At 39.9% G+C, this 12,919-nt stretch overlaps 1 long non-coding RNA gene across 4 annotated transcripts in view; it reads right to left on the reverse strand.

Annotated features, from left to right (window-relative positions):
• Positions 1-2,164: 2,164 nt before the first annotated feature.
• The window catches only part of LOC102955780, a 30,328-nt gene continuing 19,573 nt past the window's right edge, over positions 2,165-12,919 (reverse strand). For 3 of the 4 annotated variants that reach the window (XR_006211798.1, XR_446934.3, XR_006211797.1), the window contains 2 exons: positions 9,961-10,032; positions 8,404-9,194 (listed from right to left, as the gene is read on the reverse strand). This is a non-coding gene — a long non-coding RNA (uncharacterized LOC102955780). Of the gene's footprint in view, positions 3,360-5,515; positions 5,720-8,403; positions 9,195-9,960; positions 10,033-12,919 lie in introns of those variants that run through there. The other variant, XR_006211799.1, reaches the window with a different exon arrangement.

Consider the following 12,919-nt stretch of genomic DNA (forward strand, 5'->3'; position numbering starts at 1 on the left):
GTGGACTTCCACTCTAACCATGATGGAGTATTAAGGACCAGATTTACCTTTGTTGCCTTTAACAAATGAAAAACTAGAAAAAATAAATAAAGCAACATTTAAAAACAGGCGAAGCAGGAGAATAATCCCTCAGAGAAGGAGAAGAGGGAAGTCTTGTGGTTGCCCTAGAGTACTTCCAGTAGAGACTTTTGCAAGCCACAGCACAGGAAAGGGTAAACTAAATAGTCTCCCATGAACTGAAAAGAGCTGACAATTCAGGAAGGCCAAAGTGGCTAGAATTCCAAGCAATTATACATTTGATAGAATTCATACAGAGAGATCACATGTACCATTTTTCCAACTTTCCCCAATTCTAACATCTTGCAAACCCCATAATAGAATACCACAATACCCAGGTATTGACACTGATAATAGTGAAGATACTGAACATTTGCATCATGCAAGGATCACTAATGTTGCATTTTTAGAACCACACCCACTCTTCTCTGTTACCATTACCTCTTCCATACCTGCAACCACTAATCTGTCCTCTATTTCTAAAATATTGTCATTTTAGGAATGTTATATAGGTGGGATTATACAGAATGTAATCTTTTAGGATTGGCTTTTTTTTTTTTTTTTTTTTTTTTTTTCCATTCAGCATGATTCTCAGGATACTCATCCAGGTTGTTGTGTATAGCAATAGTTCTTTTTCTTTTCTATTATTTTCCTTCTTTCTTTTTTATATCTGAATAGCTTTCCATGATATGGATCAGCTTCAGTTAGTTTACTCTTTGAGGGAATCTGGGTTGTTTTTGGGCCTTGGCTGTTACAAATACAGCTGTTACAAATATTTGTGTACAAGTTTTTATGTAAACATGGTTTACATTTCTGTTGAGGAAACACCCAAAGAGCCTTAATTGCTGGGTCATATGGTAGTTACATGTTTAGTCGTGGTTTTTTTTTAAATATATAAAGTTGATTCATTTTAAGAGAGAGAGAAAGAGTGCACATGTGTGAGAGAGAGCGGGGGAGGGACAGAGAGGAAAAGAGAGAATCTGAAGCAGGCTCCATGCTGTCGATTCAGACCCCAACATGGGGCTCGAACCCACAAACCATGAGATCATGACCTGAGCCAAAAACCAAGAGTTGGATGCTTAACTGACTGAGCCACCCAAGTGCCCCACCATGTTTAGTTTTTAAGAAATCACCAAACTTATGGTAATAGCAATGGCTGTACTATTTTACTTTACCAGTAGCAATATATTAGTGATTCAGTTTCTCTGCATTCTTGCCAGCATTTGGTATTGTTACTCTTTTTCATTTTAGCCATTCTAAAGTGAAATGATAGTAGTGATAGCTCACTGAGGTTTTAATCTGCATATCTCTCATGGCTAATGATGTTGAACATCCTTTCATGTGTGCTTATTTGGCATGTGTATATCCTCAGTTAAATGTATCCTTGTCTCTTATACATGTTTTCTAATGGGATTGGTTGTTTTTTTTTTTTAATTTTTTGAGCTTTGAGAGTTCTGTTTGTATAACTTAAAAATTTACTTTTATAAAATTCTTCCAAAATTACAAAAGTAACACTCATTCTACTGTTGAAAACATTATAAAGAAATAAGTATTATCCCATATATTCTTCCTTTCCCCACCAGTCTTGAATTTCACCTTCTTTTTCTGCACCCTCTGCAGTATTGGATGCTAATTACATTTTGTCAATTAGATGGGTAAAACATGCTTTCTTAACTGTTGCTTCAATTTGTATTTCTTTGAAAACTAATAAGGTTAAGTGTGTTTGTGCACGCGTGCATGTGCTTGTATGTGTATGTATTCACATAAGTAGCTTCCCCCTCCCATCTAAAGTTTCCCTTTTCACTGTTTCAGTTATCTGTGGTCAACCACATCTGCCTGGAAGCAGATGATCCTCCTGACATACCATGAAAAAGTCAATCAATAGTAGCCTAGTGCTTTGTCATAGTACTTATGTCATTCACTTCACTTCATCTCATCACATAGGCATTTGTCATTTCACATCACAAGAAGAAGGCTATCATAGTACAGTAATATATTGAGAGAAACCATATTCACGATTTTATACTGTATGTTATAATTGTTCTATTTTATTATTAGTTATTATTGTTAATCTCTAACTATGCCTAATTTGTAAGTTAAACTTTACCATAGGTATGTATGTATAGGAAAAACATAGCACATACAGAGTTTGGTATGTATGTACTTTGAGGCATCCCCTGAGGGTCTTGGAATGTATGTCCCATGGACAAGGGGGTAACTACTACTTGTAAATAAGCAATTCTGTGAATATAATGAAAGCACATCCAGGGAGTTAAGACCAGCATATATACTTTACTGTAATTTCCAAATTATGATATTTCTAAGTCTAGAAATTAAATGTGGAAAAACAGAAGAATGGAAATGTGATATCTTACTGGTAAAATCTGAAGAGAGTTGGGCTTCTATTCACAAGCTGTATTTTCATTGTCTTTTTATTGATGCTGATAGAGATCTCTGTTTCTCTTTGGTGAACCTTCAGGTTGAATCTTCTTTGTCAGAGGTGGAAATCAAAAGATATAATGTTTTGGATACTCTTGTGCTTTATCAATTTATTTCCTAGCAAATCTATCCTTCCCTGACCTGCTTTGCAGTATTGGAGCTGAGCCATGTAAACATTTCCGACTGACAGCTGGGCTAGTGTTAAGCTTTTTACTAGATGGGAGTGGAGAGACACTGCATGAAAGTGGGGCTTTTCTTCCTGGTTCTGAAACACTTTTCAATTCTTACTCGGATGATGAACCGTAGCCAGCAGGATACATGTAGGATACACAATCTCTTGTGAGTTCTGATAGCACTCACAGGCGGCTGGGGCAGCCAGTGGCACTCATCATTCTGAGAGCTTCACTGGCACCCTCCCATGCCCCTCCTCCCTTTCAGGAGGCTTCCTTGCACATTTGACAGCACCTTCTGTCTTCTTGAATACGTGAAGTTTTATTTAGAATAGCCTATTTGACAACCTTTTCCATGAATTCTATTGACTGTATAATTTCTTGGAATTCTAGCCACTTCGGCCTTCCTGAATTCTCAACTCTTATCTTTTCAGTTCAGGAAGACTGTTTAGTTTACCCTTTCCTCTGCTGTGGCTTGCAAAAGTCTCTACAGGAAGTACATGAGGACAGTCACAGGACTTCCCTCCTTTTCTCCTTCTCTCAGGGATTTTTTCCCCTGCTTTGCCTGTTTTCAAATGTTGTTTTACTTATTTTTTCCAGTTTTTCATTTGTTGAAGCAGCAAAGGTAAATCTGGTCCTTGTGACTCCATCATGGTCGGAGTGGAAGTCCATTTCTGTGTTTTCCTTTTGATACTGCCAATTAGATAGTATTGTGTTAATTAATATTTTCCAAAAGTTAGTTTTTATTCACATACATGTTTACCATTGTGTGTGCTCACCATTCTTTGTTGCGCATTAAACTGTCCTTCTGGGATCATTTTCATTTTTCCTGAGGCATATTCTTTTGAGGTTCATTTAATGATGTCTCTTGGTAGTGAACTCTTGTTTTAATTTGTAATTATTTTATCATCATTCTTGGCTCATTTCCTAGATGCCCAGTTCAACCTTTAAATATATTATTCTGGGGGGAGCCTGGGTGACTTAGTCAGTTAAGCATCCCACTTCAGCTCAGGTCATGATCTCCCAGTTGGTGAGTTTGAGCTCCTCATCGGGCTCTGTGCTGACAGTGCAGAGTCTGCTTTGGATCCTCCTTCCCCCGCTCTCTCTGCCCTTCACCTGTTTGCATACTCTCTTCCTCTCAAAAATAAATAAACATTAAAAAAAATAATAAAGATATAATTCTGCTACCTCCTGGCTTCTAGTTGTTGCTGTTGAGAAGTCTGCTTCCCTAAATCTTGGTATTTTGGAGCTGGACCAAGTTCCTCATGCTAAAGCTCATGCCAAAAATTAGGAAATTCCAGCTCAGAACTGCCTAGGTCACTGGCAGTTTGGGACTGGACTCCACACTGGATGCTCTGACTTTCAGGCCTAAGTGAGCCCAGTTTCTTAACCAAATGTGAGCAACTTTGGCCCGGAAAGGAAGGGAGTTCTCTTGTTTCCCTCATCTGTGAATTAGGTCAAAACCAGCCCCTTCCTATGCAGCTCTGGGGGTTACATAGGTGTGGCCCAGCCCAGGGATGCCACTCAGTAGTAGGAATATAATGGGAAGTGGAAGGAGGGCTAGAATTTTGGGAGTTCCCAGACTCTATGTCACTTCTCTTCCCCAAATCCCCTGGTTTACTAGGGAAGTGGTTATAGTGAGTGTTCAACTCTAGTATGAAAACCCACCCTGATTTTATTTTTTCCCCTTCAGAATAGCCCTGAATTTCTCTTTTTCTCTGTCCAACTTTTACCTACATAACAATTCCAGGCCTTTCTGAGGCCTGGTTTTACTGTAATGGCTTCCTAGCCCAGCACCTGGATTTAGCTTCTTTCTAATCCACCTAATATGCCACTGCCTGACTTATCCTAAATGCCAATGTCATCACATTGCTTCCTGCTTAAATACTTGCTGTCATTTTCCAGCATCTGGCTCTTGACCTGTATTTAACTGAGACTGACTTTTCCTGTTTCTGGCCCTGTAGCATTGAGTATCTGGCAGGTTGATAACTGCATTGTTCCAATTATGATGTGTGTCTTAGAAGGAAATTGGTGATCCTTGAAGACAAGGATGGTTACTTGTGTCTGTTTTGGATTTTTTTTTTTTTTTTTTTTTGTTTTTGAGACAGAGAGAGACAGAGCATGAACGGGGGATGGTCAGAGAGAGGGAGACACAGAATCTGAAACAGGCTCCAGGCTCTGAGCTGTCAGCACAGAGCCCGACGCGGGGCTCAAACTCACGGATGGCGAAATCATGACCTGAGCCGAAGTCGGCCGCTTAACCGACTGAGCCACCCAGGCGCCCCTTTGGCTTCTGCTTTTTAAGATCTTTTAAAGCTGTGTGTCCTTCCTTTTCAGCCTCACACATGGCAGCCATTATTTCCTCCAGCTAAAGCCTGATTTACTTAATTTAAGTTAGTGTTACATTATTTTCATTTTAGCAGAATAAAGAAAAATCTAGACTTATAGTTAAAACATTTTTCATTTAGCATGACATCTTGAAAGTTGAGTTATAAGTTATTTTCCAAGAAGAAACCATTTTAGAACAAGCTGTTTTAGAAGAAAATGTAGGAGAATATCTTTATAACTTTGGAGGTAAAGAAGCATTAAACCACACACAAAAAGCACAATTATTATAATGACCTGCTATACTGCTATACCTGTTCCACCAAATTCCTTGGAACTCATAGAACTGGATCCCCAATATGAAAACAATGATGATGACAATACACTTATTTCCTATAACAAGTGGTAAAAAGGAATCTGAGGCTTAAAGAGATGAAGCAGTTCCACCCCCCAAGGCCTCAAATGTCCAAAGGGAAAGAGCTGGGTTTGAAACCCGCTGGTTTCAAACCCGCACAAATGCTTACCTTCACCACCTTTAGCACCCTGAAGTCTTGGTCTAAACCTTGGTCATTGTGGTGGCACTGATCCTGCAGGAACCACTTGATTCCCCGCCGGGTATCCTATACTTCCTCCTTCCAGTACCCTTCAGTGGGGCTGAGGGCTCTACCCCAGGAGGGTATCCAGCATGTCTGCAGGGGTCTCACCCATGTTCTGGGAAGGTTCCATTTCTGCAGGAATCATGAATATATATTTAAATTGAATACATTTAATTTATTCGGGGCACCCCTTGAATAAATCCCCTCTGCTTCTGCCCACTCTTTTGAAGAAGGCACCGTCTAGCCTTTCTCCAGAAAACTAGAAGACTAGAGCTGGGGAGGGAGAGCATGTAAAGGTAGAGAGGGATTTATCCTCCTCCCCCTAGGATGAAGGGGCACCTTCCCTGCAGTGCATTGTTCCCATGCCCTGGGCTGCCTTATGCTCAGTAGCCAGCCTCCTGCGGTTCTCCCTGCTCTCTTGACACTTGCAAATTGAAATTCAGCTTGTAGAGGTGGAATTTTCTCTTTCTGTTTGAGGCTGACAAGAACAATGACTGGGAGATGGGCAATTCCCGTGGGCCTCAGACTCAGCCTAGGAATTTTCAAGTGTCCTGGAGCTGGCCTCTTCCCTTTCCCCATTTCCTACTGCATGAAGAGGAGACCTTGATCCCTACAGGAGGTAAATAACATCTGCTCCTAGGTGTGGAGGTGCTTCCTTCCTGGAGTGAAGGGATGCAGAGGCTTGGGCTAAGCTTGAGGGTCTGGGGCCAGAAAACAATTTCTTAAAACAAACAAACAAAAGGCACCTACAATTTTTATTGCTTGTTTTGTTCCTTATTATATGACTAATCCATGTTCATGGTAGAAAAATTAGAAAATGGAGATGTGCAGAGGTGCCTGGGTGTCTCAGTCAGTTGAGCATCTGACTCTGGATTTTGGCTCATGATCTCATGGTTTGTGAGATTGAGCCCCACATGAGGATCTGTGCTGACAGTGCAGAGCCTGCTCGGGATTCTCTCTCTCCTCCTCTCTCTGCCTCTCCTCTGCTTGTGCTCTTGCTCTCTCTCTCTCTCAAAATAAATAAACATTAAAAAAAAAAAAAAAAAGAAAGTACAGATGTACAGACTGAAGAAAATAAGAACCATCCATATAATCCTATCACCAAGGGATCCTGATCATTTATATTTGGGTGTATGTTCTTCCATTCTTATTACTAGGTGAGTCCTCCCTACCCCATTACCCCATACCAAAAAGTGAGGAGTCTTACATGTGAGTCCTTAAAAAGTCTTTCATGGGAGAGGGTGCAGTTATCTGAAGGACTTTATTTTAAAGATAATAGGACAGTTTGGAGAAGATTCATTGACCTTAAAGGATCTCCATTCATTTGAGCTTTGGAGGCCTAAAGAGGTCTCCCTATGAAATCAGTCAAACAGGGGTGCCTGGGTGTCCCAGTTGGTTTGAGTGTTTGAGTCTTGATTTCAGCTCAGGTCATGATCCCAGGGTTGTGGGATTGAGCCCTGGGTCTGGCTCTGCACTGAGCATACAGTCTGCTTAAGATTCCCCTTCTCTCTCCTCTGCCCCTCTCCCCACCAACCCCCCCACTCACTCTCTCTAAAAGAAGGAGGAGGAGGAGGAGGAAGAGAAATTAGTCAAACAAGTGGCAGAGAAACTTAGTTCAGATTTGGCAGTTATTCCTGGGAAGATGACTGTACATTTGCATAGACTGGATAGCATTGCACACAAGTATTTTAACAATTATTTAAATAGGAAATCCTATTTTGATATTTTGAAGATAAGAAATATATACCTATAGGGGTGCCTGGCTGGCTCATTTGGGGGAGCATGCAACTCTTGATCTTGGGGTCATGAGTTAGAGCCCCACATTGAGTGTAGACATTACTTAAAATATATACGTATCTACAGGATAAATAGAAAAATGTATTAATGTCACATGAATGCATGCAATGAGTGCATCATTGTCAATAATGTTCAGATTCCACTTCTTATTCTACTTAGAAGAGAAAATGATGGACCCTGGAAAACTGGCTTACAAACCTCAAAAATAGCTTTGGGGGAGTTGCCTGGGTGGCTCAATTGGTTAAGTGTCTGCCTTTAGCTCAGGTCATGATCTTGTGAGTTTGAGCCCCCTGTTGGGCTCTGTGCTGACAGCTCCAAGCCTGGAGCCTGTTTCAGATTCTGTCTCCATCTCTCTGCCCCTCCCCCACTCGTGCATGCATGTGCACTCTCTCTCAAATATAAATAAACATTTAAAAATTATCAAAAAATTGCTTTGGGGATGAGAAAAACACTGCTACTTGTAGAGAGTTAAAAAAAATTTTTTTTCAAAACATGAAATTGGAAAAGACCAAAATTTATATATTATTCATTCAATTTAAATATATAATTCATCTAAACTAATACATATTATAAGTACATATCTCATTTCCCTAAAAATTTATACAATCAGGACAATCCCAACAAAATCTTCCTGGCTCACTGTGAAATATTACTGCATTGGAAAAAGTACCTTAGATTTGGGGTCACCTTGTGTTTGGGCATTCGTGGTGTCCATATTTATATTTTTTAATTGTAGCCTCTTGTACATACTCTTAAGAAACTTACTTTTAAAAATTAATATATTTTAGATATATTGCTATGCTGATATATCAGTATCTATATCTCTACCACCTACATAATATTTTTAAAGATCTGCACAGTAAAGCAAAGTTTGTACTAAAAATTATAAAAAACTTGCCTTTTTGTTCTTTTTCTTTTCCTTTTCCTTTTTTTTTAAGCCACATACCTTGAAAATCCTTAACATTGTTAAGGTTTACCAGAGGTTTAGCTCTTGCTTAGCTCTGCAGCATCATCTTTTAAAACTATCCCTTTCTGTTAGAAACGCACTAGTTTTCCCCAGAGGCTGCCCCCACCTCCAGACTCATCCGTGCTTTTCCTACTTGGTATTACTTCCTCTTCAGGGAATCTTCTCTGGCCCTTCAGATGGCTGCACCTGTTCTTCCCCTTTTCTAACTTTTCCCCTGCTCTTTTCCTGCATGCTGGGAAGTCTAACGTGTAGAGAGTATTGTTTACCCCTGTATTCACCATCACTGCTGCGTGGCCTGGCATCTAGTAGGTGCTCACTAAATGTCTGCTGCATGAATGTGAATGAAAAGTTGTGAGAAAGGAATTCCCCCAACATTTGGAAACAGGGCTGATGTTCACTACCAGGCCATTCTTTCCTCCTGTTGGACATAAACAATCTCACAGACATCATATCAGACAAGGTTTCTCTGAGACCATGACAACATGAAATAAAACAAGGTCCCTCTGTGGCCCACTGAATAACAAACATCCCCCTCTCTCAGCTGACACATGGGTTTATTTTTGTTTATATTTTAATAAAGAAAATTCACATTTGACGCCAATATTAAAACTTCTTATGTCTTTAAAACTGATCATAAATGATAAATCAAACAATGTGGTTTCTATAAATATACAATTTCTTTTTTAGGAAAATGGACTTTTTGTGCTTCTTGTTGATGATAATGGTAACAGCAATTTCTACTTCTCAAACACTTACTGTTCCTATTCCTGGGCTTCATGCTTTACATGGCTTCTCTCATTCACCCCTCACAACTCTATGGTATGGACCCTACTGAAGTCTCCTCTGCAGACAAAGAGAGGGAGAATACTCATTTATTCTGAATAATTTTGGCAGAAAGGGTGCTTTTGGTCAAAGATGTGAGGAAAGGTAGAAGAGGTGTGGAGAAGAGGGGAAGGGAAAGCATGTTGTGTGTCCCCACAGAGCTACATGGTTGGAATTTAACCTTAGAACAGAGAGGGTCAGACCCAGGAGCTTATGGACTTGATGTCACATGGACATACAGAACTGATATATGACCCAGAGCTTTGGAGAGTGCCTTGGGTGTTCCCTGGCACAGACCCCTCTGCTGCCCCAACATCTTGAGCACGAGTGTTGAAGGCAACAAGAGGCAATGCTTTTAGCTTGATACAGAGACAGATGAAGCAGAACATAAAAGATGTGCCTCTAAGTCCACAGGACCCAGAAATCACCCAGGACCCAGGGAGGCCTGGGGAGGAGATGGTCCTTCTCCAAAAGCTGATAGGGACGTGGGCACCCAGGAGTCTGGGTGACTGTTAAGGGAACGTCATCTGATCTTACTCTCTGGGAAGACCTAGCACACATACAGGTCATCTTCCTGGCCTCTCTTTGAACGTTTCTATGGCTTTTCAAAACTTTACCTTCCAAAATTCTCTGTGACATTTATATTCCAACCCCTGTTGCAAAAGAGAAAGAGAGGGAAGGAGAGAGAGAGAAGAAAGAAAGGAAGAAAGAAAGAAAGAAAGAAAGAAAGAAAGAAAGAAAGAAAGAGAGAGAAAGGAGAAAGAAAGAAAGAAAAACAAAATCTCACCATTTCCAATTCATAGAATTGTAGTGTGGAAGAAATGTGGAGGTGATCTGCTCAGTCCTTGTTTTGCAAATCCTGGAATGAAAACAGCAGTGTTTACCAGAGTTACTTAACATTTTGGTAATAATATTAATTTCAATAGCTATAACTTGCTGGGCACTCAGCATATACTAGGCTCTTCATGGATTAGCTTCTTTAATCCCCACTGGACCCCATGATGTAAATTCTCATCCTACATATGAGGAAATTGAATCTCAGAGAGGTTATGTGACCTACTCAGCCCCAATAGCACATAAGTGGAGTTGCTGTGATTTCTTTTATTCCAAATATCAGAGGCTTAACCACTCTACCATCTCAACTGCCCATAGCAGTTGCTATTTATTGAGCTCCTACTGTGTGCTAGTCACTAGATGAAGCCTACAGACAGAGCCATTGGTGGAATTTCTCTATTCACCTACCAAATTCTTATTGAATTCATATTGTGTGCCATGTACTATGCTATGTGCTGAGGATACCACAGAGGACAACTGCTCTGGGGCAACATGGAGCCAGTCAGATGACTTTCATCCCTCAAGCCACAACTGCTGACTGGGCTTGTGGTGGTTTACACCTCCCAGTGAGCCTGCGATTCTTCCCCCCTCTGAGCTCTCCTCTAAAGGTGAAGGAAACATGGGTAATCCTGAATAGTTTTTGACTTGTACTCACATTCTTTAGTACCATGTTTCCCAAGAGTATCCCAAGGATGTGCAAAAACAGCTGCTTTCAGTGTTCTACATTTAAAGCCAAACTCAAAGGAAGGAATGGAGGAAATGAAAGACAAAAAATTTTAAGACCTACAGAAACAAATAATGTGAGGAATAAGCTTAAGAATTTCCTGAGCTTTCACCAATGGGTTAACAAGGCTTAGGGTAGAAAGCCAGCACAGGGAGAAAGTGCCACCAGTGTAGAAAGCATAGAGCGGAAAGTCACTTCCACAGGATGGAAGTGTCTGTGAACAGGTAGAAGCAGAAAGCCCCTGCAGCAGGGTAAAAACGTCCAGAGCTAATTAGCAAGAAAAATGCCTTGTTAACCCTGAGGCAGCAGGGTTAGCCCCTAGACAAGTTAAGATAAACAGACACAGTGCCTGGTGGCTGCAGTAAACAGCCATCTGCTCAGCACTGGGACTTTGATTTGTATTGACCCAAACCCCTAACACCACGTACCTTTGAAACCCCCTTTCTCTCACACACATGAATTAATGGTTAGTGTTTTATTGTCTCTTTCTGCATGTCCATCATGTTTGTAAGCCTTCTGATCCTAATGAATATGGAGCAAGGACCCTTACTTGGGGCTCTCGTCTCCTCCCGGACATTAGCCTCTCTCGTATTCAATTCTGCATCCACTCTCTTGCTGGACAAGAGGGAACTCTGACTCAAAGTCTGTGACAAAATAACAATTTGGCAAAAGTAAGTCCTTACATTAGCTTAAATGTAAATTGATTAAACTGCCAATCAAAAGATACAGATTGACAGGATGGGTTTTTAAAACTCAGGATTCAGGGGTGCCTGGGTGGCTCAATCATTTAAAAGACTGACTCTTGGTTTTGGCTCAGGTCATGATCTCACGGTTTGTGAGACTGAGTCCTGGGTCAGGCTCCTCGCTGACAGCATGGAGACTGCATGGGATTCTCTCTCTCTCTCTGTCTCTCTCTCTCTCAAAATAAGCTTTTAAGAAATTAAAAAATAAAAATAAAAATCAATATTCAACCATATGCCATCTATAAAAGATTGAAAATCTCTAAGGACATATATAAGTTGAAAGTGAAAGTATGGGAAAAGATATTCCAGGTAGATAGTAGCCAAGAGACAGCAGGAGTAGCTATGCTAATGTGGACTTTAGCTCAAAAATTCTTACGAGAGACAAAAAAAAAAAAAAAAGGACATTATATAATGATAAAAGGGTCAATTAAGATGACATACAATTATGAGCATATATACAACAAATATCAGAGGTCCTAAATCTATGAAGCAAACATTGATAGAACTGAAGAAATACACAGCTCTACAATAATAGTAGACTTCAGTTCCCACTTTCAGTAATGATAGAAGAGCCAGATAGAAAGTCAGTAAGGAAACAGAGGACTTGATTAACACTATAAACCAGCTGAACCTAACAGACATATACAGAATACTATTTTGCGCCAGTCTCAACCTATCAATAGTGATGCTATAAATGGCTGGAGGTACTTACCTGGGCTCAGGTTCCCTTTTTGGAACCAACGTTGTAGTTGAACTGGCCCTTGTGGCTTCAATGCAATCACTATCAAAATTCCAGTAACATTTTTTGTAAAAATAGAAAAATCCATCCTAAAATTCATATGGAATCTTAAGGGACCCTGAATGTCCCCCAAAAAAACTCTTGAAAAAAAAGAACAAAGTTAGAGGTCTCACCCTGATTTCAAACCTACTACAAAGCTACAGTAATCAAAACAGTGTCGTATTGACATTAAGATGGACATACAGACCAGTAAAAAAGAATAAGAAGCCCAGAAAATTACCTTGCAGTATAGTTAGTTGATTTTTGACAAGGCTGCAAGACCATTCCATGGGGGAAACAACAATCTTTTCAACAAACAATTGAAAATTGGATTTGAAGAATCTAATTTGGGATTGGGAAAATTGAATATTCACATGTGAAAGAATGAAGTTGGACCCTTACCTTACACAATATAAAACTATTAATTCAATATGGATCAAAGACCTAAGTGTAAGAGTGTAAAACTATAAAATTATTAGAAGACAACATAGGGGAAGGGTTCACGACATTGAATCTGGCAATCATTTCTTGGATATGATACCAAAAGTACAAGCAATAAGAGGAAAAATAAATTATATTACATAAAAAGTTTAAACTGTGCATCAAAGGACACAATCAACAGAGTGAAAAGGCAACCCATAGAATGGGAGACAATATTTGCAAATCA

Source organism: Panthera tigris, chromosome E2, assembly GCF_018350195.1.
Source record: "Panthera tigris isolate Pti1 chromosome E2, P.tigris_Pti1_mat1.1, whole genome shotgun sequence".
In the NCBI taxonomy this organism is placed as follows: domain Eukaryota; kingdom Metazoa; phylum Chordata; class Mammalia; order Carnivora; family Felidae; genus Panthera; species Panthera tigris.